This window comes from Hordeum vulgare, chromosome 3H (genome assembly GCF_904849725.1).
Source record: "Hordeum vulgare subsp. vulgare chromosome 3H, MorexV3_pseudomolecules_assembly, whole genome shotgun sequence".
NCBI lineage: Eukaryota > Viridiplantae > Streptophyta > Magnoliopsida > Poales > Poaceae > Hordeum > Hordeum vulgare.
In genome coordinates, this window is record NC_058520.1 from 212,310,463 (window position 1) to 212,319,466 (window position 9,004).

A 9,004-nucleotide genomic window follows, 5' to 3' on the forward strand; every position below is an offset into this window, starting at 1 on the left:
TTCTGCCACGGCCCCAAACGATGTGCGCAGGATTCCCAAGCCCACCCTCCGTGTGCCACTTGGTACACAGTGCCACTGCCTACCGCATCATATCCCACCTCTAAGGTCAGCACCATACACGGCCTCCAGCATGACTATAAACACCAGAAACTACTTGCAACTCCTGGACCGAGTACTAGACAGTTAATAAGTTGAGAGGGGTCATATTTTAGGGCCCAGCAAGTGGTAGTATCTTGTAGGGGAACGTCGCATGGGAAACAAAAATTTTCCTACGCGCGCGAAGACCTATCATGGTGATGTCCATCTACGAGAGGGGATGAGTGATCTACGTACCCTTGTAGATCATACAGCAGAAGCATTAGTGAACGCGGTTGATGTAGTGGAACGTCCTCATGTCCCTCGATCCGCCCCGCGAACAATCCCGCGATCAGTCCCACGATCTAGTACCGAACGAACGGCACCTCCGCGTTCAGCACACGTACAGCTCGACGATGATCTCGGCCTTCTTGATCCAGCAAGAGAGACGGAGAGGTAGAAGATTTCTCCGGCAGCGTGACGGCGCTCCGGAGGTTGGTGATGACCTTGTCTCAGCAGGGCTCCGCCCGAGTTCTGCAGAAACGCGATCTAGAGGAAAAACCGTGGAGGTATGTGGTCGGGCTGCCGTGGAAAAGTCGTCTCAAATCAGCCCCAATACCTCCGTATATATAGCTGGGAGGGAGGGGACCTTGCCTTGGGGCTCAAGGAGCCCCAAGGGGGTCGGCCGAGTCCAAGGGGGGAAGGCTCCCCCCCCCAAACCGAGTTGGACTTGGTTTGGTGGGTGGGAGTCCTTCCCTTCCTTCCCACCTCCCTTTTTTTTCTCTTTGATTTTTCTTTGTATGGCGCATAGGGCCCTTTTGGGCTGTCCCACCAGCCCACTAAGGGCTGGTGCGCCACCCTTATGGCCTATGGGCTTCCCCGGGGTGGGTTGCCCCCCCCGGGCGAACTCCCGGAACCCATTCATCATTCCCGGTACATTCCCGGTAACTCCGAAAACCTTCCGGTAATCAAATGAGGTCAGACTATATATCAATCTTCGTATCCGGACCATTCCGGAAACCCTCGTGACGTCCGTGATCTCATCCGGGACTCCGAACAACATTCGGTAACCAACCATATAACTCAAATACGCATAAAACAACGTCGAACCTTAAGTGTGCAGACCCTGCGGGTTCGAGAACTATGTAGACATGACCCGAGAGACTCCTCGGTCAATATCCAATAGCGGGACCTGGATGCCCATATTGGATCCTACATATTCTACGAAGATCTTATCGTTTGAACCTCAGTGCCATTGATTCATATAATCCCGTATGTCATTCCCTTTGTCCTTCGGTATGTTACTTGCCCGAGATTCGATTGTCAGTATCCGCATACCTATTTCAATCTCGTTTACCGGCAAGTCTCTTTACTCGTTCCGTAATACAAGATCCCGTAACTTACACTAAGTCACATTGCTTGCAAGGCTTGTGTGTGATGTTGTATTACCGAGTGGGCCCCGAGATACCTCTCCGTCACACGGAGTGACAAATCCCAGTCTCGATCCATACTAACTCAAGGAACACCTTCAGAGATACCTATAGAGCATCTTTATAGTCACCCAGTTACGTTGCGACGTTTGATACACACAAAGCATTCCTGCGGTGTCCGTGAGTTATATGATCTCATGGTCATAGGAACAAATACTTGACACGCAGAAAACAGTAGCAACAAAATGACACGATCAACATGCTACGTCTATTAGTTTGGGTCTAGTCCATCACATGATTCTCCTAATGATGTGATCCCGTTATCAAGTGACAACACTTGCCTATGGCCAGGAAACCTTGACCATCTTTGATCAACGAGCTAGTCAACTACAGGCTTTCTAGGGACAGTGTTTTGTCTATGTATCCACACAAGTATTGTGTTTCCAATCAATACAATTATAGCATGGATAATAAACGATTATCATGAACTAAGAAATATAATAATAACTAATTTATTATTGCCTCTAGGGCATATTTCCAACATATCTTCTCTTGGAGTACATACACGGAACTCAGTTCCTAAGGACGGTCCCAATGAAACAACCTGAGATGTACTCCTACATAGCCTTTCACCGGTACCTTTACCAAATCAGGATCAACACACAACCTTTACTAACTGAACACATTCTCATGATCATGTTCATCACCCTGATGACAGACCATACACAACTCTAAGCATAGCATGCATAGCAGGATAAGACACAGCATGGCTCAAGCATCTACCAGTTATGCTAGGTTGCAAGGTTCAGCTATTTACTGTGACAAGGACAGATCATGCAAAGGAAGTGGGTTCAACTAACGTGATAAAAGCAGTGAAAGCATTTTGACCTAATGCAATAAGTAAGAGCAGGAGCGAGAACATGGGATTTATCGGGATGATCAAAATGGTTGCTTGCCTTGTTGCTCAGCAAAGGGGTGATATCCGGAGGGGCGAAGCCTACAGGAATAACAACAATCAATATCAACATCAATATCCAATGGGTGATCTTGGTTTGAAATCATAATTCAAATATCATTTGAATTATAATTTAGCAAATTCTTTTAATTGATTTGACCTGATGCTGTTTCATAACTTTGTTTTTCATGTATGAAAATAGCGCCATTGGATTCCTTGAATTTTTCTCATCCTTTTACATATATTATTTGTAAAATTTGGAGTTATATTCAATTTTCTATGAATTTCCAAAGTTTTGAACTTATTCTGGAATTATTTTTAAACAGAAAAGTCTTTATTGCATCAACATGACATCAGCAGGTCCAACTGGCCGTTGAAAATCAAACCTAACCAGTGGGACCCACCTGACATCAGCAGGTCCGACAAAAGTGACTCTGGCCAGTTTTTAGTTTAAATTTAACTTAATTTGCTAATTAACAGTGTAGGACCCACCTGTCAGTGTCTGTTTAAGTTTTTAACTAATTAATTATTTTATTAATCCTAAACTTAATTAGCGAGGGGGCTGGACCCACATGCTAGTGACTCAAGGGAGTCAGGTCCACCAGCGGCGACATCGATCTTGCCGGCGGTGAGCCTCCGACAGCACCAGAGACGGCGGAGGGGCTCGGGATTTTCATTCCGGCGACCAAAAGCACGGCGGAGAGCACCAAATGAACCAGCACACAGCCGCAGTTCCATTCCTGCAAAGAACCAAGGCTAATATGGCCGGAGATGACGCCGGCGACGAGCTTGGCGGCGGCCGAAGCTCAGGCTATGTCGGGATCATCGAAACAGAGGGCATTTCGCGCGGGGATGGGCTCCTATAGCATCTACGCGATGCACTGAAGCCATTGGTGGCCTCAGATGGACCAGTCGATCACCGGAGAGCTACCGGCGACGAGGTCCCGCGCCGGATCTCGTCGGGCTCCGGTGGAATCGGGGCCTAGAGGAAGGGATCGAGGAGGGAAACTTGGGGGAAAGAACCCTGAGCTCACGAGGAGTGCAGAGGTGACGAGAGTGGGCTCGGGGATGGCCTGAGGAGGGAGAACGACGGCGGCGAGCTCTGGTGACCCGAGCAGGAAGATGACGTCATCACTGCGTTTCAGAGCTTCTCGGCGTCGAGCGACTGGCTAGAGAGCTTCAGGGGATCACGGTGGAGCTAATGCGCAGCTCAAGTGAGAGGGAGAGGGGCTGGAGCGACAGCGAGCTCGAGCTCAAGCTTGCGGTCATGGCGGCCGAGAGGAGGAGAGAGCAGGGGTGAAAGGAGAGGGGGATGAGCATGGGGGGTCTTTGGGGAGCTTATCCCCGTCGTGCCAGCGCGATGCGGTGGCCAGGCAGGCACGCGGCTACGTGGGCGTGCCGGGAGGAGCGGTGGCCACCTCCTGCTCCGACTGGCACGAGGAACACGACGGGGAGCAACTGGGCCTGGGCCAAGTAAGCGACAGGTAAGGTTTTCTGATTTCTTTCCTTTCCTGTTTCTGTTTTATTCTTACTGACTTTGTTTCATTTATTTTTGGCTCCAAACTATTCCTAAAAATAGTTTGAAAAATACCAAAGTGTTAGTTGGAATATTTCCAACCACTCATAAAATTTTCAACATTTTTGGAAACTTTGAAATATCTGAAATCAATTATATAGTTCATTTCAGTAGCTTTTAACTTAAATTTAAAATGCCAAAAGTAGTTTGAAAATAAGTTTCACCTCTGATATTTTGTTTTCAACATTTATCAGAAAGGATGAACTTTTATGAAGGCAATTTTGGGTTCATTGATTTTGGCAATAGTTGAATTGTTTATGAATAAGAGGTGGCTAGGGTTTTGCGTTGGTTTTCTTTGCTTTGTTTTTGGATTTCATTTCATTTTCTTGGAGGCAAAGAAAGAAGACATGAGCACAACTTGCTAAACCCTAATGGGGATCAGGGATGTGACAACTCACCCCCACTCAAAAGAATCTCGTCCCAAGAATTGGAAGTCGTCGGGAATAGCGCGGGATACTCAAGTCGGAGACGATCCTCTCTTTCCCATGTTGCCTCCTTTTCGGAATGATTTGACCACTGAACTTTAAGAAACTTGAGGTTTCGACGTCGAGTGGTACGCTCAGGTTGATCAAGAATACGCACAGGGTATTCTCGGTATGAAAGGTTATCTTGGGGATGAAGCGTTTCGTGGTCCACTTCGCGGATAGGATCCGAAAAGCAACGCCTGAGTTGCGAGATGTGGAATACATCATGAACCTTGGAAAGATGCGGAGGAAGTTCCAATTGGTAGGCAACTTCTCCTCGTTTAGCAAGAATGTGAAAAGGACCGATATAACAAGGACCCAACTTGCCCTTGATACCGAATCGATGGGTACCCTTCAAAGGTGTAACCCGAAGGTAAGCCTTCTCGTCAACTTCAAAGGTCACAGCCTTATGATGACGATCATATTGGCTCTTTTGATGAGACTGGGTTGTTTTCAACTTTTCACGAATAATGCGAACTTGCTCTTGTGCATCCTGGATCATATCCGGACCAAAGAGTTGCCTCTCTCCGGTTTCTGACCAATTAAGAGGTGTTCGACATCTTCGTCCATAGAGAACTTCAAAAGGAGCTTTGCCCAAGCTTTATTGATAATTATTTTTATAGGCAAATTCGGCGAATGGAAGGCACTTCTCCCAATTCCTACCGAACGATATAACACAAGCTTGGAGCATATCTTCTAGGACTTGATTCACTCTTTCTACTTGATCACTTGATTGAGGATGGAAAGCAGTGCTAAAAGATAAGTGAGTCCCCATGGCATTCTGAAAACTCTCCCAGAAGCGAGAAGTAAAGATACTTCCACGGTCTGAGTTAATCTCCAGAGGAACACCATGAAGAGACACTATTCGAGAGATATATATCTCTGCTAGCTGGCTAGCTGTTATACTCTCACGAACTAGAAGAAAATGAGCTACTTTGGAAAGACGGTCGATGACCACAAAGATAGCGTTATTTCCTTTCTTGGTCTTGGGAAATCCGGTGATGAAATCCATACTGACTTTATCCCATTTCCATTCAGGAATAGCTAAAGGTTGAAGGGTGCCAGCAGGCCTTTGATGTTCTGCCTTAACTCGATGACAAACGTCGCAGTTAGCAACGAACTCAGCAATTTCTCTCTTCATCCTAGTCCACCAAAACTTGTGGCGTAGGTCCTGATACATCTTAGTACTACCATGATGAATGGTGAGAGGAGAATCATGAGCCTCCTTAAGGATTAACTGCCTTAGATGTGGATTCTTAGGAACCAATAGCCGATTCTGGAAGAACACAACATCTTGATCATTCTTGGAGAATTTCTTAGCGTTTCCGCTAATAATATTCCCCTTGATCCGTGATATACCCTTATCATGCTTCTGGCTAGCTATGATTTGATCCTTAAGAGTAGGCTTCGCCACCAGGTTAGAAAGGAATCCTTGAGGAACAATGTGAAGATTTAACTTCCGAAATTCCTCATAGAGATGTGGTTGACCCCGTTGTAGCATTAGGTTGTTACAATAAGACTTACGACTTAGTTCATCAGCCATAACATTGGCCTTCCCCGGGGTGTAAGTTATCCCTAAGTCGTAATCCGTGATCAACTCAACCCATCGTCTTTGCCTGAGATTCAAATCCGGCTGGGTGAAGATACATTTTAGACTTTGGTGATCAATGAATATTTCAGAACGATTACCAAGAAGGTAATGTCGCTAGGTTTTAAGCGCATGGACTACAGCTGCAAGCAAAAGATCATGTGTAGGATAATTATCCTCATGTGGACGCAACTGTCGAGATGCGTATGCAATCACATGACGACCGTGCATGAGAATACAACCTAATCCTTGTCGCGAGGCGTCGCAGTAGATAACAAAGTCCTTAGAGAAATCTGGTGGTAGCAACACAGGTGCGGAAATCACGCGTCTTTTCAGTTCCTGAAAACTATGCTCACACTGTGGTGTCCACTCTAACTTTTTATCTTTCTTTAGGAGTTCAGTTATAGGCTTTGCAACCTTGGAGAAATTCTCGACAAAGCGGCAACAATAGCTCGCTAGACCAAGAAAACACCTAACTTGCTTAACCGATTCAGGTTGAGTCCAATCAAGGACAGCTTGAACTCTCTCGGGATTGACAGCAATACCCTTACCAGAGATTACGTGACCTAGATAGGTCACTTCTCGTAACCAAAATTCACATTTTGAGAACTTGGCATAAAGTCGATGCTCTCGAAGTTTCATCAATACCAGCCTTAAATGCTCGGCATGTTCTTGTCCGTTCTTCGAGTAGATGAGAATATCATCGAGGTATACTACGACGAATTTATCCAAATACTCCATGAAGATTGAATTCATCAAGGAGAGAAGGTGGTTGGGGAATTGATTAAACCGAAGGACATGACGGTGTACTCGTATTGCCCATAACGAGTGACAAAAGCCGTTTTTGGAATGTCCCCGTTCTTGATCTTGATTTGATGGTAACCCAACCTCAAATCCATTTTGGAAAAGAATGAGGATCCAGCGAGCTGATCATACAGGTCGTTGATCCTGGGGAGCGTATACTTGTTCTTTATGGTGACCAGATTAACTAGTCGATAATCTACAATCATCCGATCCGTTCCGTCTTTCTTCTTGACGAAGAGGACGGGACAAGCCCAAGGAGAAGAGCTAGGACGAATGAAACCTTTATTCAAGGCCTCATCTAGTTGCTTCTTAAGTTGAGCTAGCTCCAAGGGTGCCATCTTATAAGGTCTTCTGGCTATTGGGACAGTTCCCGGAAAAAGGTCTATCACAAACTCTACATCTCTGTCAGGTGGAATTCCTGGCACTTCCTCTGGAAAAACATCCGAGAAGTCACGGACTACCGGAATGTCTTCAAGTTCTGGAAGAGGGTTGGCATTGAGGGAATAGAGTTGGCATTTGGCAACTCGAGTAGAGACATTGACTATCTCACCCGAGGGATGGGTAAGTTGAACGTTTCTAGAATGAGTATCAATCTTGGCATAATGAGCTGACATCCAGTCCATACCCAAGATGATATTGCTATCTGAAGATTTCAGGGCTATCAAAGATGCTAGAAAAACTAGCCTGTCTACTAGAATTTCATTGTCATAGGTTATCCTGGAGGTTTGCCACTTACTACCAGGGGTTTGGACAACCAATGGGATTGGCATATCACAGAAAGACATGTTATGCAACTGTGCATAACTTTCTGAAATGAAGGAATGAGATGACCCAGTGTCAAAAAGAACAGACGTTGGATGATGATTGACAAAGAGCGTACCCAAAATGACGTCGGGATCCTCTGCAGCTTCTTCTGCTGAAACATAGTTCACACGGCCACGTGCAGGAGTTGGCTCACATAGTAAGCTTTACCCGACTTGCGTTGCCCAACGGACTTTCCAGGTTGCTTGGCACCTATATTCTGAGGACACTCTCGAGAATAGTGCCCTAGTTCTCCACACTTGTAACAGATCACCTGATTGGCATGTGGTGCAGCATTGCTAGTTGGACCACCATAGGTTTTTGCTGGAGGGTTGGTCTGATTCGCCTGAGGCGCCACATAGGATGGCCTCGGGGTATATCTTGGCGGCAAAGAACTATTTGGAACCCACAGCCTGCGTTTTGGGAACGCGGAACCAGATGACGAGCCAGAGTCACGGGAGTGCTTCTTTGTGGCTTCATAGTCGGTATGACCAGTCTCAGCACTGATCGCCTTGTTGACAAGAGCTTCAAAGCTTGTACATTCGTGGAGGCGTAAATCACGACGAAGTTCACGGCTCAGACCCTTACGGAATCTTGCTTGCTTCTTGGCATCAGTAGACACCTCTTCAGTTGCACAGCGGGCAAGGTTACCGAACTCGCGGCTATAGGCATCCACGGTCAATTTTCCCTGGGTGAATGCACAGAACTCCTCTCTCTTTCTGTCCATGAGGCCCTCTGGAATATGGTGCAGACAGAAGGCTGCACTAAAGTCTGCCCATGTGGCTGCTGGTCCAGCAGGACGCATAGCTTCAAAGTTCTCCGACCACAGATTGGCGGGTCCTTCCAGAAAGTACGTCGCAAAGGTCACCTTGTCGGCCTCAGAAACATTTGCGGAGCGAATCTTGCGCGATATACTGCACAACCAATCTTCAGCGTCGAGGGGATCGACGGAGTGATGGAACTTCGGAGGATTCAGCTTCACAAAGTCATTGAGGGACACTTTATCATTCCTAGGTTGACGAGTCGTATTTTGCTCAATACGCTCTAACAGACGGTTGGTCTCCCTTTTGTTTCTTTCTGCCTCAAGCATAACTTCCGCCAGAGAGGGTGGGTGAGGCAGTTCCTCCTGCGATGCTTTGAGTACCCTCTTCTTGCTCATGAGCAGGGGCACGGTTCAACCTGGTGAACACCATCCTGACAAACAAACTCACAGCTTAGACCAATATCAACATCAATACTACCTATGGATTAAGAATGCACTAAACACATGGAATGCGGAAATGAACATCCGAACAGCATGGTAACAAGCAA